We start from the raw sequence: 15,454 nt of genomic DNA, 5'->3' as shown, positions 1-15,454 counted from the left end.
TGCTTTTGAGGCTTAAAATCACCATGTACGAGCTAATGTAAAGCCCGCTGAGTTTCTTAAAGGATATTTTTGGCGGCTGCACTGAATTTCCACTATATAATGTCTGCTTCTTTGTAGGACTATTACAGTCAGGGCTTTTTTTCAGGGGGAACGCAGGGGAACGGAGTTCTGGAACCTCTTGAAAATGGTCACATGGCTGGTGGTCCCGCCCCCTGATCTCCAGACAGAGGGGAGTTGAGATTGCCCTCCGCACCGCTTGGCGGCATGGAGGGCAATCTCAACGCCCCTCTGTCTGGAGATCAGGGGGCACCGCTTGGCGGCATGGAGGGCAATCTCAACGCCCCTCTGTCTGGAGATCAGGGGGCACCACTTGGCAGCATGGAGGGCAATCTCAACGCCCCTCTGTCTGGAGATCAGGGGGCACCGCTTGGCGGCATGGAGGGCAATCTCAACGCCCCTCTGTCTGGAGATCAGGGGGCGGGGCCACCAGCCATGTGACCATTTTCTCCAAGGGCTACCCACTGAGTTCCACCACCTCTTTTCCCAGAAAAAAAGCCCTGATTACAGTGATGCATATCAATGAAAATATTGCTATAAGAGTTTTTTAATAAACCAAAGCCAAGTGCATCAATGATCACAGGAATGATAAAAGAGCAGGATACACAAAAACAACTCATAACAAGAATGATAATAGAGCAAGATACACAAAATCAACAACGGGCTGCCGGTAACTTTCCCTGTTTCAAGAAGAAACCTTCATCAGGTTCGATGAAATATCTTGAGATACTGGTTTTGGTTTATAGTAGTAGCAGACATTATACAGTGGAGATTTAATACAGCCATCAAAAATCCTTTAAGAAACTCAGTGGACTTTACATTAGATCATACACAGTGATTTTGATTCCATTGGTTCCTGCCCCCCCCCCCGCCCCCCATGGTTTGTATTTGTGACTTAATACTTTGAGGTTTGCATTTAAGAGTTTGTGGATGGTGAAAATCTTGAAGGTCCTTGAAGGTCCACAGCCTCTGCATTCTTCAGTGGCTGAAGATTCCTGGCGTACGTTTGCCTGGTTGGTTTGATTTGATGCACCCCGTTGGTTATATGGGCCCTCTAGACCAGAATCCAGCCTATCTGGCATGACTCTAGGAAGCTCCTGAAAGGGCATTAATAATAACATGTCTATAACACTTCTACAGTGTTCAGGGCACTTTGTATACAGTGACGCTCTCCTTGCTGCTGTTTGTCCCTGGTGTCTGGTATTCTGAGATACACTGCTTCTGAACATGGAGGTTCCTCTTGTTGTGGTGGACCTGCACTTTTAGTTGATTCAATAGACTGTCATACTTACCTAATTCCAGATTAAATGACTCCAGACTGGAGGCAAAGCCTTTCTTGGATTAAAATGGTTTCCCCAGAAGGGCGACGGCTTTGTTCTCCCGTTCACCTTTGGCTCAAGATTACTCTTAATAAGTGCAAATTGCCTTTGATCCTAGTAAAGTACTTTCTCAGCTCTGGCTGTTCTTTAACTTGACTGGCAGCAGGATTGTAGAAAAAGGAATGCCTGAGCTAGCAACTGCTGTGCAGTGACATCTTGGAAAATGAGTGTTTCAGGCAGGAAGAGGCCCAGGTACTGCGCAGGTCTTCAAACGGCGCAGGAGACTTACAGAAAGTGGAGATTTGCAGTAGAGAAGCAGGGATTGAGTGCTCCAGTTGAAGAGGAATAGCATATTTTGATGAAATTATAAGTTTTGTGGGGCTAGGGATCCATTTTTGCAAGGTGTCTCCACAGAAAAAATTGCTCTTGCTTTGACACAATGCAATAATATTTTAAATATATCTGTTATGGATCAGTTTGCCAGAAGATAGGTCAAGTTCATGCTTTCCAGCTCCGGTAATGTTTGAGTGCAAACGGCCCTCTTTATTTGACCTGTCTGTGTACAATAGATGAGCACATTTACGGTGCAGCGGCAGAGGCCTCCTTCCAGCTTGGATGGGCAGGCTGCAGCCTGGAGCCTTTCAAAATGCTCCGTCCACGTAATGATGTATTATATTAATGATGAGTTGCATCCTGTCTCTCTAAAAGCTTGAAATAGAATTAGATGAAGCCGAGTGCACCCTCCCTGATTTCATGAGATCTCTCTGCTTCACCGTTAAAAAATTAATAAAAGAAATATCCCCAAACCCAAAAATCTTAGCATTCATAAAAAAGAGTACAATTTTCAAGGTGGCACAGAGAACTTCTAAGCCTCAGTAGCAACAAATTCTCGAGGCCTAGAAAGCAGAAGAGCTCTGCGTTGGCTTTCAAATCTCCTGGTTTTCAAGCTGGTCTTATGATGGGTCTTTTCCGTGATTAGCAGTTTCAGTTCTTGCTGTCACTTCTGTCTAAGAATGTAAGCGCTTCCGTGCTGGAAGGTCTGTCTCTAGTCCGGCACCTTGCAATACCGGACCAGATGGCCCTGGAAGACCTGCAGGCAGGGCGTGGAGACTGAAAGAGAGAAAGAGACAGGAAATGGGTGGAATTACGTCCATATTCCCAACAGATTTATTTTCACACTTCGTTGTACTTTAGATCTGAATTGCCTGGGAACAGTCACCTGGGAGGGGTTTAAAGTTCTTGGGAATCCTTACATCTCCAAGATTCTATGGAGTCAGCCATGCCATTTAACCTCATATAAAGCTGATACAGATCCCTAAGGCAGATATACTTGGGGGCAAGGGAGCTTTGAGGTGCCTGGATGCTACATCTCTGGACTGTACAGGGGCTAAAAGCTCATCTCTTCCTTTCTCACGTGTGGCTCTTTCAGGCAGGAAGGGGCAGGTGCTCTGCTTGGGCAATTGGCAAATACCAGGTTTCTCTGCTGAGTGAAAAAGACTCCCTTATGGAGCTGGGAATATCAGTACCACCTTACCCGAGGGATTTTGCACCCATATTTCTGCTGTGTATGTGCTCCTTTCCCAACTCTCAGAGTAATCCTTTCGGACTGGGGCCTTGGGTCAGTTCTGGCTGGACAACAGGTTCATTTTTCAAGATATCAGAAGCTGGTGGTGTGTTCTGAGGTTCCATTCTGACCACCAAAGAACTGGCACTTTCCCCCACTGCCCAAGGGAGATCACCGCAATAACACAATTCACCGTGTCAAGTTTGTGTATAAATTTGGAAGGAAGTGTTCCTTGGACAAAGCCTGGGGGTTTTCTTTCTCTTTTTCGTTCTCAAGTCTAATCATTTCCAAGTATTAAACCCTAGAGAAATGCAGCAACTTGGGGCCTGCAGTTTGGACCATGGAATAGGATCAATAAAAACGCCTCTGTCTCATAGCCAGAAAACCCATTTTAATATCGATACCAGAAAAGTCTTTCAGAGCTTCTCTATTTTATTATTATTTTTAGGAACTTGCTTCAGATATTTAGATGCAGAATTTTAGGTCTTGGCTTCTAAAAATTAAGATGCCTGATCCCTAAAGTTTGGTGACGTATTTGGGACAGTCAGAAGGATGGATTTCTTTATGCAAAGCATAATTCAGTGATGGAATTAATTTCTACCCAACGTTATAATGGTTGTTAAGTGGAGAAAAGATCTCAGCACCTTGGTTCACCTTAATAATATTGTAGAACCTCCATGGTCCAAGGCAGTATACCTCTGTGTAATGGATGTTGGGGGCAGAAGAGATGGCTTTCTGCATCATTGCTTGTTTGGGGGGCTTCCCAGGACGTTTGGCTTGTTACTCCTAGAGAAAGTGCATTAGAGGAGCTGGATCTTTGGTCGAATCCAGCGAAGCAGTTGTCATTTTCCTCCTGCACAGAGATGCTTTCCTAGGTGTGGGGTGACATTCCATATCTTTAGTGCCTGGATTTCTCCCCCAGTTCACCTTTCAAGTACTGTTCTAGGTCTGCAATGTTAGGGTTGCCAGCCTCCAGGTGCTGGCTGGAGATCTTCCAGAATTACAACTGGTCTCCAGGCCACAGTTATCACTTCCCCTGGATAAAATGGCTGCATTGGAGGGTGGACTTTATGGCATGACACCCAGTTGAGGTCCCTCCCCTCCCTGAACCCTCCCCTCCCCAGAATTCACCCCCAAATGCTCCAGGAATTTCTTAACCTGGAGCTGGCAACCCTGGTCTGTGTGCATGTTGCTTTGATGGAGATTTCTTGGCATCAAATCCAGGAATGCTTCATCTCCCTGCTATAAAGCCTCAGGTGAGAAATTCACTTTGTTGACTGCACAACACCTTGAAATACCTACCCTGGAGCTCTAAGCAACTCTGTAGGGAGGAAGTGCTGTGTCAGGTTCTGGCAGTTAGACCCAAATAGTACTTCACATCAAACACTCCAGGTGCATGAGTTAAAGTTGCTTTATTCAGGATCTACAGTTCAGAGCACACATGACTACCGTATTGGCAGAAGTGACGTGGGTATGGGGGGGTCAGGTTAGTTAAAGGAAAAGTTCCCACCTTTTGGGATACGGACAGTTAGGAGGGGCCAGAGAGGGGGGAAGGGTGAAGAGCCTGGGAAAGGAAGAGAAAATGAAATCATTTTTAGCTCTCAGTCCGTCTCCTGGCATCCAAGGCCATCCTCATGTCTGCTCGAGGAGTGAGAGCCACCTGCGAGACAAGAGGAACTGCTACAAGTTTTGCCGTGAAAGGCTTGGCACAGACTCCTATATCATCAGCACAGAAGTTATCATACACTCAGAGGTTTAGCATTAAATGCAAAACACTTTCATGGCAGATACATTGGCATGCACATCTGACATCCTGCTATGCCCACTGCCCAGGCCCCTACTCCATTCTGATTAAGAGCTCCACTCAAGCGTATTTTCCAAGGCTGTCTGTCCTCCTACCAGTATCAGGCAGCAAGGAGTTCCGCAGAATACTTGCATGACACCTAAGGACAACGACTGCCTCCTGTCTGCTTACACCTCTCTACTGCAACTTAGTGTTCCATCTCAGTTGCCTATTGCTCTTAGTCCTCTTAGGGATGCTATCATAAACAGCATTGGCTTTATTGACTGTCAGGCGAGAGCGGGTCAAGGACCTAACCTCTGCTTTTGTTTGCTTAGCCTGGGCAGGTGATGACGTAACAGTCCTTTCCGCATATTTGTGGAGCGGTCGGGGAGGAACAGGGAAGTTGTAAAATACACAGCTCGGTGTTTCAGTGTGCAAAAGTTGTTTGTTCTCTCTCTGTTTGTCCGTGTCACTCAGGCAGAGGAAGCGGAGGGGGGTGGGGGGGCCAAACAGGAGCTGCAGAAGATCTTGTGGCAAAGAGGCAGCCCTGAAGCAGTGTGGGGTTTTGCAGAGGACCCTTGGCGGGATTGGTACATCCAATCTTGTACCATAACAAGCTCTGCATGACGTTTGCACTTTCTCCTGGGACAGCCAGCTGAGTAATACCGCTAGAAACACCACCCAGCGCCCCGCTGAAGGAGGTGAACCATAAGTTTTCCCTAAAGGAGAGTCCAGACCCAAAAGTGACTCTCTTTCAGGTGGATCCAAAGGCCAAGAGTGAGGAGGAAGAGGAGATCTAGAGGAGGTGGGGGGAGGGTTGACTTCCTTCTCCTCTCTTTCATTTTATCCTCACAACCCTGTAATGTGGGTTACACTGAGAATGCCCGAGGTCGGCCAGCAAGCTTCATGGTTAAGTGAGGATTTGAACCCAGGTCTCCCAGATCCTAGTCTGACCGTCTAACTACCACACCATACTCTGGCAAATGCAAGTTTGCCTCTGCAGGATGGGTACAGTATAGAGCCTGTTGCTCAATAACTAGGCTTGCCAGGTACCTCTCAGCTCTTGTTGGGAGGGTGGAGTCCCCGGCACTTACCTTGCACCAGGCACGAGGTCTTCTTTTGCATGTGCACATGTGCCCTGGAGCTGGCGTGATGACATCACGTCCGGAAGTGACATCACCATGCTAGCTGCGTAAGCGCTTCTGCACTCCACAGGGGGCCAGTTTGGCCCGCTTGGGGCCCAAACTGGCCCCCAATGAAGCGCTGGAATGCTCCCACGGGCAGCGCAATGATGTCACTTCTGAAAGTTATGTCACTGTGCCGGGGGCGGGTAAGCTCTGGGAGCTTGTCCCCTCCCACCAATCGCAAATCCTTGGGAATTTGCCCGCCACTGGCGGGCACCTGGGAACCCTATCAATAACACTATGTATTTTTCCAGCCAGGGGATGCTCCTTTTAAAATAACCAGTTGGCAGGGGTCAGTTGCTTAGTTTGTTTTTATAGCTTTACTGTCCTCGATATTTCAACCTTCGTTGCAAGCTCCCATGTACTCCATTTTGGATGGAAGGCCGGGATATAAAATTCTGCACACCAGTTTGGCCTAATCTCATGCCTTGGACTCGATATGTGGCTGCCGTACCTCTGCTTAGCACCTGAAGCATCTGAGAGCTAGAGGCCAGAGATTGTGTGTATGCATCCATCCAGGGATTGACTCCCAAAGTGGCCTTGTGGGACCAATTTAGTTTTGAAAAATTTGCAAGTGTGCTTTGGACAATAACGGCTGTTTTCAGCATGGTACAGGCCTGGCTTTGGGCTGGGGCTGTTAAAAAGCTTCAGCCCTCTGACGAGCAATCTCCGCTGGCTCTGTCTTTTTAAACTATGCTTCCTGGCTAACATTGAGCATCCCTGCGTAAGATGTCTCATGCAGAGAGACTTTCATTGTGGCCTACAATACAGAAATACAGCCTGAGCAAACAGGAGGGGAGAAACAGGAGCTTTGTGTCTTGTGAACATCATTCAGAAGTAATATTTTGAACATTGTGCTAAGCTAACATTTTCTGTAAACGGGCTGAGAATTTGAGATTCCAAGGACGGCCAGACTGTAGAAAAACCTGCTGTTAAAATATGCAGAGAATGAAGTTGTGTGTAGGCCTTTTCCATTTTCAGCTCATTTGTATTGCAATGCAAATGGTCTTCCTTCCCAGGAACCGTGTTCAACTTGAGTTATTGTGCAGGGGTGAAACCTTGGGCTGTGCAGACCCTTCTTTCAGGCTGGGTTTGTGGATTGTGAGAGCGATTGAAGGGCCGGCTTGCTGAGGGGGCTTTGGGACTCCCAACATGTTTGGCGCTGTGGGCCTGCAAATACACCCTGCCCCCTCCTCTTAGGTTCACTGAGTCCTGCCTGCATCATCCAGTTAGGGTCTGGATGAGTGCATTGCGCAGTTGAATTCTCCATCCTCTGGTGAGATTAACAGTGGCTTTCCATCAGCTTTCGACTCCTCCTCTTGCAAGGCCTGGGGACAGTTCTGAAGTGCTTGTTATCAATCTTCTAACCAATTAAACCGCAGCGCCGAGAAGGTGCTTGGGTTGTGATATTAAGGCTGCAGGCAACGGACCGTCACCACCGTTCATTTTTCCTTCCTTCCTCCCTCCCTCCCTCCCGTCTGTTGTCGCTGGTTCCGACATCGTTAGCCTAGTAACGAAACAGGCCAATAGTTATTCCAATGCACGGCTGCTGCAGTTTGTCGTCATGTTGCTGGAGATGAGCGTGTGTTGCAAGCCTGGAGAAAACTGGGGCAGCACATGGGGCGCCAGAGGCTAGGCTTACCAGCCGGAACGATGCACGGGTTTTAAGCATGGGAAGTTGCCATTGCAGACGCTGCTGCCCGGCTCCTTCCCAGGAGGTGGTTAACTGCAGTGCTTGGAGACAAATCGGCTGTTGCATATCCAAAGTTTAAAAGAAAAAAAATATCAGAATTGCTAGCTGGGCCAAAGGCCACGACTTGCTCACGTTTTCAAAGGAGCATGTACTTAAAAATAGCCACAGGAGTAATTCAGAGATAAGAAAGCGTGAACATCAGGGCCGATGAACTGTCCTCTGCCAAAGCCCAGTTTGAACTATCAAAAAAACCTCTCATGATGCTTATATAACAAATGCCGCTTTGCTCCTTTTGGCAACCTGGAATGCCAGATTGGGGGCTGTGTCTGCTTAAGGTCAGGAGATGTCAGAGGAAAGTGAAAGTCCCGCGTTGTTTCTCTAGATCAACTCTTTCGAAAGATCCTTGCATGGATTGCTGGTAGCTGCGAGCAGATGGTGAAATGGAACTTTCTTTCAGGGCTTCAGTCCTGCAGGCGATTTGAATGTGCTCTTTTGCAATTGGCTGTCCGCGGACTGCATCTGGTGCACAGTGTGGTAGACTGCGCCGCACTGCGGTCTCTGGACGCAACTGATGCTCCTGGTTTTGAGATGAGGTGGTGTCACTTTTGTGTCTTTTGAGTAAAGTGTTTCGAAATATAATTGGGTGGATATTTTTATTTGCTGCCCTGATGTAGACCTTGGAATGGGGAATAAGCTCAAAAGCAAAATACGTGGCCTTCTTTGCCACCAGGTTGACGCTGAGAAGAGGTGGCAACGTGGCTGTTGATCTTGCTGATTTTATTCCACAAGAAGAGGCTGTTCGTGTTATTAATGTAGCCCTGATAAATTGACTCAGGGCTTCTGGAAAGCACAGCCTTAATAGCCAATTGGCATTGGCCAGGTCTGAAGGACTCTGTCTGTGATTTGTTGGACTTTAAAACCACACTGATCATAGGTATGTGTTTTCTCGATTGTTCTATGGCTGCCACAGTAGCTGACTTTCTGCATGAACACCTCCTGGTGCATCTTATTTTATTTATTTACTTTATAGTTCACCTTTCTCACGGAGATGCAAGATGGACCACGCAGTGTAAATCAATGCAGTCAATAGGAAGAGGCTAATATGCAGGATTTAGGATTACCGCTGTCTGAAAGCATAAGTATTAGACATGATATGGTAAACAACGCAGAAAATGCACTTTCTATTTCTTTGTGCTCTTCTTTAAGCATGTTGGTAGAATAATCCACCTTTTTGTAAGTTGACTGCCTGCTCTAATTGCTTGGCTTCCATCTAAAGACGAGTGAGCTAACTTCTGGGTGGTAGAAAGGATAACAGTAAGTGAACTTGCAACTTACTAGCTTGTTCCCCTTTACTCCGTTCAAGGGTCAAAAGTTTTCCTGCTTTCACTCTTACAAAACTGCTTGATGGGTAACCTGAGAAAGGTGCTGGCTGCTAGATTAGAAGAACAGGGATTTATTAAGTGAATGGAGGGGCCAGGGGAAGCTGGGTTTTTGTTGTTTTGTATACCACCTTTCTTGACAGCCAAGGCAATTCTTAGTGAGTCTCAAATGCATAGTCTGCAGGCAGCAAGCCAATAAAATAAAATTTAAAAAACAATCAGAAGGGGCGGGGGGAAACACTAGATAGCTTGCCCTCCAGAGAATCTCTCCTTATCTGCTAGCTGCCAGAATGGCTGCCTATAAAGAACGGCAAAAGGAGCCAGCGGAAAAGACCTATACACCTCTTCAGGGAAGGTATTCTGTAGCACTGGAGTTGCTACTGAAAACGAGCTGGCCTGCACTGTGGCCTACCTTGCTGGGAGACTTTAACAAGGTGGAAGTCCTAGGACGATCCCAGGTGGCAGACACTCATAATGGGAGAGACAGTCCTTCGATTCAGTTGGCCCCAGATTGTGTAGGACTTTCAAGGTTAACACCAGCACTGTAGCTTTTTCAGGATGGGCGTAAATATACTCCCTCTGCATGCCCTAACCAAGCTGAACTGCCGTATTTTGCACCAGTTGTAGCTTTCTGCTGGTTGGGTTATGTGTTTTTGTGGCTTGTTTTTGTTTACCTTCTAGCCCCCCCCCCCTTTTTTTTTTGCTGAGTCTCATGGCAGATTACAAAATACAAGAACCAGGTAATCGGACAGCATAAAACATCCAATAAATAATGCCATAGGACTCAGGTTACAAAATCAGAACGTAGACAGTGGTCTAAGGCATGACATAGAACACATTGCAGCAGTCTAGCCTCAAGGTTACAGCAGTGTGGGTCATCCTAGCAAAAGCTGCAGCGTTCAGGAAGGGAGATTATTTCCACCCCAAATGCAGCTGATAGAAAACATTCTTTGCCACAGCATTCACCGGACCCTTTAACAAAAATGCACGATCCAGTAGTGCCCTCAAAGAGGTAATCCAGTCCAACCCCTGCCATCCCAAGTAGGTAAAGGTATCCGTGCCAAAGTCTCTGCTTTACAAACCAGCATCCGCTCTGCCTCATCTGGAATTCCGCTTGTTCTCCATGGGATGGAGAATCTGACAACTTCCCTTTCTTGGTCTGTTATTTCAACAACTGTATTCTTAATTATTCATGCCACTTCAAAGCAGACTCATAAAATGTTGAAGTACATCCTCTGGTAACATGGCATTGCCTGTTTTGCCCACTGAAGTGGTGCTAAGAGACTTACCTTACAGGTGAGTAAGTGATGGGCAGTTCCTGGGCAGTATTGCAGGAAAGGGGTCCCAGATGTTTCGCTAATGAGTTAGGGACCATAGACTTCACCACTATGTTGCCTTACATATTATCTGTTGCTTTAAATATGTACTCCTAATCCTACCTGTGCTTCATGTTGTTTAATGTCAGTCCTAGAACTGATGGTTCTGTTTCAGCAATTCTTCAACCCGGTATTGGATCCTTGCTAATGCTATGGCTCTGTAAACTTGTATTCATTTACCCTATGACATTGTTTAGGGAAATATTCTTGACACTGTATGGAAATGCCTGCCCTTGTCCTTGCTACTGATTGTACTGATCTCACACTGACTCAATCTGCCTTGAGTCTCAGTGAGAAAAGCGGAATATAAATAAATAAAGTGCTTGAGTTTTATTAAAGGAATGGCCTATTGGCATTGCCTTCTGTCCATCTCTGATTGGATGTCTGTCTGTGATGTAGGTGTTAGAGCTTTGGCCTAGAAGACCATGGAGAGACAGGTTCAAATCCCCGCTTGCTGTGAAACTCGGGGTCAGTCATTCTTTCTCAGCTCCCTCACAGGGTGGTTGTAAGGATACAGTGGAGGGGGGGGGGCACCCCAAACTCTTTGCAGGAAGGGCAAGATAAAAACACACCAAAGGAAAACCTAACTCCTGGCTCCAGGCTGTGCAGAGCTTTAAAGGGTGTTTTATAGACATTAGGGAGACTTGCTGGGATTCCCCTGCTTGGGTGGCCTCAGGGAATCCCAGCACCTCCTCATTCCCTCCTTTGCACAGCGTCCTTCTGTGTACCTTGTCAGAGAGAAGTTGATTGATGCCACGTTGTACTTCTCCGTTCTTGGGAGGGGTCAGAGAGCAGTGGATGCATCTGGCAGCTTTCCAAAGAACTCTTTATCGCTCCCTCTCCCCACCCCGCACATTTGAGGATCACTGTATCGAGGCATGACTCCTAATCGAGTCCGGCGCATCAAACGCCCCTCCCGTTGACCCAATTGGTAGCCGTCCATAGCTAAGCGCTCAAGGTGCGGATCTCTCCTTGGGGAGCTCGAAGGCTTACAGCAAGGGGGTGGGGAGGAGTGGATGGTTTGCTGCCCTGTGTTAGAGCAGCCGTCAAGATAAGTTGACGTTCTTGTTCTGGGAGCATCGCGCTTGGAGCTGTGCGCCTTCAATTATGTGCTGTAGCTTTCACTGCTGGTGCCGCGGGGTTCCTGTTTTGGCAAGAAGAAGTCTCTCTCCAGGGAGCCTTTTCTCTCTGCTCCCTGCTGCAGGGAGGCCAAGCCCCAGATTGAGGCATGGTGGCCACTTCTCTTCCTGAGCAATGAACCCGTAAACATCTGTTCCCTCTTCTACTGGGAACAAACCACCTCCTTTCTTGTTGGCCTTCCTGGCTTCAGTTTGCCCTTTACGGGGTCTCATAGAGGAACATGGCCACCCCTTGGCAACTTCCCGTTCAGTCTCGTTCCTGGCCTGGAGCAGAAACCTTTCGGCTTGAGCACCTGTGACTCCACTGGACTGGAATCCTCCTGCCCCTATGCATGCTGAGATGGTGGTTTTGCTGTTCCATGTTGTACAAAACACTTGAGGCAAGACAGTATGAATTGGTTCTGGTGAGGGTGATGTTACAGGTTGAGTTCATGCTGAATATTTCACTGTTGTACATACTAATTTGATTAAGGAAATCCTTGCTCGCACATGGATAAGGACAAAATAACGCATTCGGGAAATGCTTTATGCCTTCGCCATGTCATTACTACTTGCAGGCAATACCCATATCTCCTTGTTCCAAAATACATGAAATGCAAATCTTTGGTGTTGCTTTTAATGCTTTAGACTTCTGTCATGCCAAAACTGGGATGCAGTAGTCCCTAGAGAACTGGCTGAACAATATTGAATGCTTCTTGTGCAACTTCGTCGGGGGCCTTGCCTAAGGTTGTACATGCTGTTTGCTTAACACCTTCCAAAACACATAGGTGCAACACACCCATGGCCACTGGAATGTGGAGTCTATGGTTTGGCAGGTGTCAGAAGAAGACAAAAAGATTCTTTTATTGAGAGGATTTGGAGAAGAGACCGCAAGATAAGTTCCGCCTCATTACTTTGGATCCAGAGAGCTTTCTCAGTTTAACCGTAGGGAACACTGTGTCAGTGCAGTATGCGTATTACAACATGTTCTAGCTTTGGTAGCAAATGTATTACCTGCTAATAAAATGTGCCCAGTTGCAGAGTTGAATAACTGGTTGCACTGGGCACAGGTCGTCTGTCAGCCCCAGGGATAGCGGCTGTTTTCAGCAGAGGCTTTCGAGGTGTGTTTGTGCAGAATCAAACACAAAAGGAAACGCAATAAAGAGTCCAGTAGCACCTTTAAGACCAACCAACTTTATTGTAGCATAAGCTTTTGAGAACCACAACTCTCTTCATCAGATGTGCCAGATATTGGTTATTACATACATTGTAATATTCTTGTAATGTTCTTGACACTGTATTCATTTACCCAATGACATAGTTTATGGAAATGTTTTTGACACTGTATGGAAATGCCTGCCCTTGTCCCTGCTACTGATTGTACTAATCTCATACTATGCAATCTGGTTTGAGTCTCAGAGAGAAAGGCAGAATAAAATTACATAAATAATAAGCTTATGCTACAATAAAGTTGCATCTGATGAAGAGAGCTGTAGTTCTCAAAAGCTTATGCTACAATAAAGTTGATTATTACAGGTGCTACTGGACTCTTTATTTTGCAACTACAGACTAACGCCGCTAACTCCTCTGGATCTATGAAAAGTAAACACACAATTTCATATTGGGTACACAGCATGCTGTTTTGTTCCTCCCTGGTCTAAAAGCAAATTTCTCCACCTACTTTCTTAAGTTGTGTTGTGTGTGTGTTATGTGCCATCAAGTTGCCTCTGACCTATGGCGACCCTATGAATGAAAGACCTCCAAAACGTCCCATCATTAACAGACTTGTGCAGATCCTGCAAACTGGAGAACGTGGCTTCTTGTATTGAATCAAGCCATCTCGTTTTGGGTATTATTGACTTTTCTAGAGAGTCTTGCCTTCTCATGATGTGACCAAATTACGATAGCCTTAGTCTTGTCATTTTAGCTTCTAGGGAGAATTCAGGCTTGATTTGATCTAGAACCCAATTATTGGTCTTTTTGGCCGTCCATGGTATCCGCAAAACTCTCCTCCAGCACCACATTTCAAATGAATCAATTTTCTTCCTGTCAGCTTTCTTCACCATCCAACTTTCTCATCCGTACATAGTAATGGGAAACAATCGTTTGGATTATCTCGATCTTGATTCCCAGAGAGACATCTTTATCTTTAAGGATCTTCTCGAGCTCCCTCACCGCTGCTCTTCCCAGTCTCAATCTTCTTCTGATTTCTTCATTGCCGTCTCCCTGTTGGTTGATGATTGAGCCAAGGAATAGAAAATAGTGAACAATTTCAATTTCCTCATTGTCATCTTTAAAATTGTGTAATTCCTCAGTGGCCATTTCTTTTGTCTTCTTGATGTTCAGCTGTAATCCTGCTTTGGCGCTTTCTCCTTTAACCTTCGTCAGTAGCTGTTTCAAGACTTCACTATTTTCTGCCAATAGCGTGGTGTCATCTGCATATGAATTGTTAATATTCCTTCCACCAGTTTTCACTCCACCTTCTTCTAGATCTAATCCAGCTTCCCTTATGATATACTCTGCATAGAGGTTGAACAGGTAGGGAGATAATATGCATCCTTGTCTGACACCCTTGCCAACTGGAAACCATTCTGTTCCCCCATATTCTGTCCTGACAGTAGCCTCTAGTCCAGAGTACAGGTTGCGCATCAAAACAATCAGATGTTGTGGCACCTCCATTTTTTTAACATTTTCCATTAAAGTTGCCAGCCTCCAGGTAGTGGCTGGAGATCTCCCGGAATACAACTGGTCTCCAGGCCACAGAGAACAGTTCACCTGGTGAAAATGGCTACTTTGGGGGGTGGACTTTATGGAATTATGCCATGCCAAGGTCGTTTCCTTCCACAAGCCCCACTTTCTCCAGGTTTCACCCCCCAGATCTCCAGGAATTTCCCAACTTGGAGCTGGCAACCCTATTCTCCATAGCTTTTCATGACCCATACAGCCACCTTCTGAATTTTGGGCCCCTTTCCCTCGTATCTGCAGGTTACACAGACACACAAATAATATTTCTCCCTGAGGAGCACAGGCTGGCCTGAGTAAGGGTCCCTTCCCTGTTCTCACCAACCCTGTAAGGTAGATTAGGCTGAGAGATGGCTTCTAGCTTAGCATCACCCAGTGAGCTTTGTGGCTGAGGGGGAATTTGGGCCCAGATTTTTCCAGCCAAAGCTCAACACGCTAGTGAAGGAATTATTTTCTGGAGAAGTTCACCTGACCCACCATCATTGCCTTTTAAGCATTCAGTGGATCTATTCCTATGGTGGACGAAGCTTGTTCCAGGACGGGATCTTGCTTCAGGGGAAGGATCCATCCACTGGAGGAAAGCCCCTCCAGCAGTAGAAAAGATCTGCAGGATTCAACCCCAAGTCTGTTCTTTCCTCCTGGTTGTTAAATGGTCCTTGTGTGTGTTATGTGCCGTCAAGTCGTTTCCGACCTATGGCGACCCTATGAATGAAAGACCTCCAAAACGTTCTATCTCTAACAGACCTACTCAGATCCTGCAAACTGGAGGATGTGGCTTCTTTTATTGAGTCAAGCCATCTTGTTTTAGGTTCTCCGTCTTTTCCTGCTGCCTTCCACTTTTCCTAGCATTATTGACTTTTCCAGAGAATCTTGTCTTCTCATGATGTGACCAAAGTATGATAGCTTTAGTCTTGTCATTTTAGCTTCTAAGGAGAATTCTGGCTTGATTTGATCTACTACCCACTTATTTGTCTTTTTGGCTGTCCATGGTATCTGTAAAACTTTCCTTATGGTACTTATAATCCTGTTTTGTGACTTTATATGCTGCTGCATTTGATTTGATTATTATGTTGAGATGGTAACATTTTGGGACCCTTCTGTTTGCTTTGCAAGTTGTCTCTGGCTTTTAAAGTCAAAAGATAAGGTAAAAACAAATAAAATGTAACTGTTGCCCATACATCTGCTGTCAACACCTATTTCTCCTTTTAAGTAACCCAGTAAAACTGTTGAAGGACCACA

The 15,454-nt window shown here is 46.1% G+C and overlaps 1 protein-coding gene across 2 annotated transcripts in view; it reads left to right on the top strand.

Annotated features, from left to right (window-relative positions):
* KIAA0513 (KIAA0513 ortholog) overlaps positions 1–15,454 on the top strand; it is a 58,209-nt gene that overhangs the window by 1,458 nt on the left and 41,297 nt on the right. The window contains exon 1 of one of the 2 annotated variants that reach the window (XM_055000640.1): positions 8,050–8,243. The exons of the other annotated variant lie outside the window; for it this stretch is intronic. The gene's annotated coding sequence lies outside the window, so the exon portion shown is untranslated. Of the gene's footprint in view, positions 1–8,049; positions 8,244–15,454 lie in introns of those variants that run through there. 2 annotated transcript variants of the gene reach the window in all.

This window comes from Eublepharis macularius, chromosome 16 (assembly GCF_028583425.1).
Source record: "Eublepharis macularius isolate TG4126 chromosome 16, MPM_Emac_v1.0, whole genome shotgun sequence".
NCBI lineage: Eukaryota > Metazoa > Chordata > Lepidosauria > Squamata > Eublepharidae > Eublepharis > Eublepharis macularius.
The sequence above is the reverse complement of the archived record's forward strand: the minus strand, read 5'-3'. Positions and strand labels throughout refer to the sequence as shown.